This window comes from Salvelinus namaycush, chromosome 16, assembly GCF_016432855.1.
Source record: "Salvelinus namaycush isolate Seneca chromosome 16, SaNama_1.0, whole genome shotgun sequence".
Taxonomy (NCBI): domain Eukaryota; kingdom Metazoa; phylum Chordata; class Actinopteri; order Salmoniformes; family Salmonidae; genus Salvelinus; species Salvelinus namaycush.
In genome coordinates, this window is record NC_052322.1 from 37,660,491 (window position 1) to 37,664,174 (window position 3,684).

Below are 3,684 nucleotides of genomic sequence, written 5' to 3' on the forward strand. Positions count from 1 at the left end.
AGATCCGTTAATTACGCATTCGCTTACCAGCCCCAAGTCAGGTCGTGTGACATTCCACAGTGTTTTTTATTCTTTCCGTTTTGTCTGGGTATTTTTAACTAAGTCTATCAATGGAAGCTATTCAAAATGTATAGAAATTCCTCATATTACCCGAATAGGAAAAGCTTACAGTGGAATCACCCAAATTCCATTCAACAAGCTAAGACTGTGGACTGTACCATTGCCTTGGCCCACTCAGGAGATATTGAGTGCAGGGGCGCGTTCATCGGGACACAGCGTTTTGGAACATTCAGGTAGACATGTGATATATAGAAGAAACGTGCTTCTCTGGCTTGGTAAACAAGGACTCATGTCGGCTCTATTAATTTAATTTCTGTCTGCAACGTTCGACAACGTTTGGCAACTGAATGTGGCCCCGGTAAGAACGAGCAAAAACCGTCCTTTGTGAATAGGGGATTGACGTAAATGTTTACATCTGCTGAACTTCTATGTGTTGACCTGTAAAAACGCTAAAAGACGCAGGAAATAGGGTTTCAAATGAGCGTTAAACCTCTGAAGACATTTTACATGGTAGGTATAGGTATATATTGCAGATACAACTGCATTGGATTGTAGCATGCACAATTTCAATGTTGTAAATAAACAAACACTGAAGATAACTGATCAATTCATTATAATGATCTCAATATGGAAGAACTTGGGTGATTGATTGCAAAAATTCCCGGTCAGTGCTATCCGGGATCCTTGGCATGCCTGCCCTAAACACAAACCTTAACCCCTACCCTAACCATTACCCTTACCTAACGTTAACCATTAACGTAACCATTTTAAATGTCAAATTCAATTGTATTTGTCACATGAGCCGAATACCCTGAAATGCTAACAATGCAGAGTTTTTAAAAAGTTATTAAGAAACATTTGCTAAATAAACTAAAGGAAAAACAGTAACACAATGAGTGCCCGAGTGGTGCAGCAGTCTAAGGCACTGCATCTCAGTGCAAGAGGCATCACTACAGTCCCTGGTTCGAATCCAGGCTGTATTGTATCCGGCTGTGATTAGGAGTCCAATAGGGCGGCACACAATTGGCCCAGCATCGTCTGTGTTTGGCCGGGACAGGCTGTCATTTTAAATAAGAATTTGTTCTTAACTGACTTGCCTGTTTAATTTTTTATGTAAAAACAATAAGGAGGCTGTATACAAGAGGTACTGGTTCCAGAGTCAATGTGCAGGACTACAAGGTAATTGAGGTAATATGTGCATGTCGGTATGGGTAAAGTGACTTGGCATAGATAATAAACAGAGAGTAGCAGCAGGGTGTGTGTGTTGGAGTGTCAGTGTGGTATGTGTGTGGTTAGAGTCCAGTGAGTATACATTGAGCCTGTGCAAGAGAGTCAGTGCAAAAAATTATTATAATAAAATAAGGGTTCAATGCAAAAAGTCCGGGTAGCCATTTGATTAACTGTTCAGCAGTCTTATGGCTTGGGAGTAGAAGCTGTTAAGGAGCCTATGACTTCGGTGGCTGGAGTCTTTGACAATTTTTAGGGCCTTCCTCTAACACCGCCTGGTATAGAGGTCTACCCTCTATAGCGCCTTTTTCCTATAGCGCCTGGATGCCGAGCAGTTGCCATACCAAGCGGTGATGCAACTAGTCAGGATGCTCTCGATGGTGCAGGTTTAGAACTTTTTGAGGATCTGAGGTCCATTGCTAAATATTTTCAGCCTCCAGAGGGGGAGGCTCTTCACAACTGTATTGGTGTGTTTGGACCATGATAGGTTCTTAGTGATGTGGACACCAAGGAACTTGAAGTTCTCGACCCTACTCCACTACAGCCCTGTCGATCTGAATGGGGGTGTGCTCGGCCCTCCGTTTCCTGAAGTCCACGATTAGCTCCTTGGTCTTGCTCACGTTGAGGGAGAGGTTGTCCTGGCACCACACTGCCAGGTCTCTGACCTCGGTGATCAGGCCTACAATCGTTGCGTCATTGGCAAACTTAATGATGGGGTTGGAGTCTTGTGTGGCAGATGTGTTGTTGCCTACCCTCAGCACCTGGGGCGGCCCATCAGGAAGTCCAGGATCCAGTTGCAGAGGGAGGTGTTCAGTCCCAGGGTCCTTAGCTTAGTGATAAGCTTGGAGGGCACTGGTGTGTTGAACGCTGAGCTGTAGTTAAGCATTCTCACGTAGGTGTTCCTTTTGTCCAGGTGGGAAATTGCAGTGTGAAGTGCAATAGAGATTGCTTCATCTGTGGATCTGTTGGGGCGGTATGCGAATTGGAGTAGGTCCATGTTGTCTGGGATGAGGGTGTTGATGTGAGCCATGAACAGCCTTTCAAAGCCTTTCATGGCTACAGATGTGAGTGCTACAGGGCGATAGTTACAGGGCAACAGGTTCCCTTGGCGTTCTTGGGCACACAGACTATGTTGGTCTGCTTTAAACATGTAGGTATTACAGACTGGGTCAGGGAGACGTTGAAAATGTCAGTGAAGAAACTTACCAGCTGGTCAGCTCATGCGCCGAGTATGCATCCTGGTAATCCGTCTGGCCCTGCAGCCTTGTGAATGTTAACCTGTTTAAAAGGTCTTACTCGCATCGGCTATGGATGGCGTGATCACACAGTTGTCCGGAACAGCTGGTGCACATATGCATGGTTCAGTGTTGCTTGCCTCGAAGCGAGCATAGAAAGCATTTAGCTGGTCTGGTAGGCTCGCGTCACTGGGCAGCTCATGGCTGGGTTTCCCTTTGTAATCCGTTATAGTTTGCAAGCCCTGCCACATCCGACGATCGTCAGAGCCGGTGTAGTAGGATTTGATCTTAGTCCTGTATTGACACTTTGCCTGTTTGATAGTTCGTCGGAGGGCGTAGCAGGATTTTTTATAAGCATCCGGATTAGTGTCCCACTCCCTGATAGCGGCAGCTCTAACCTTTAGCTCAGTGCGGATGTTGCCTGTAATCCATGGCTTCTGGTTGGAATATGTACGTACGATCACTGTGGGGACGAAGTCATCGATACACTTATTAATGAAGCCGGTGATTGATGTGGTATATTTCTCAATGCTGTCAGATGAATCCCGGACCATATTTCAGTCTGTGCTAGCGAAACATCCCTGTAGCTTAGCATCCGCTTCATTGGACCACTTCCGTATTGAGCGTGTCACTGGTAATTCCTGTTTTAGTTTTTGCTTGTAAACAGGAATTTGAAGGATAGAGTTATACTCATAATTTCCAAATGGAGGACGAGGGAGAGGTTTGTACATGTCTCTGTGTGTGGAGTAAAGGTGATCTAGAGCTTTTTCCCTCCAGTTGCACATGTGACATATAGAAATGAGGTAAAACGGATTTCAGTTTTTTTGCATTTAAGTCCCAGGTCACTAGATTAGCATTTTCTTGTTTGCTTATGGCCTTATAATTTCAACTTCAATGGGGGTAGGTATGTCCCAAGGATCCCGGATAGCACAGACCAAAAATTATCTGGGACAGTTTCAAACAAGTTAGAACAGAAAATAAACTCCTGACTGTACTCATTAAATCTGAAATAACCTATGATTTGAAAACAGACCTAAAAGTTAGCTCAATAACCATGGTGACGTCCAGTCAGTCACTCCTGTGTTCTTGTCCAGGCAGAGACATCCCTGCAGCACTTCTCTCTAAACATGCCACAGAGACTTGACAGAAAACCGTAAACGTG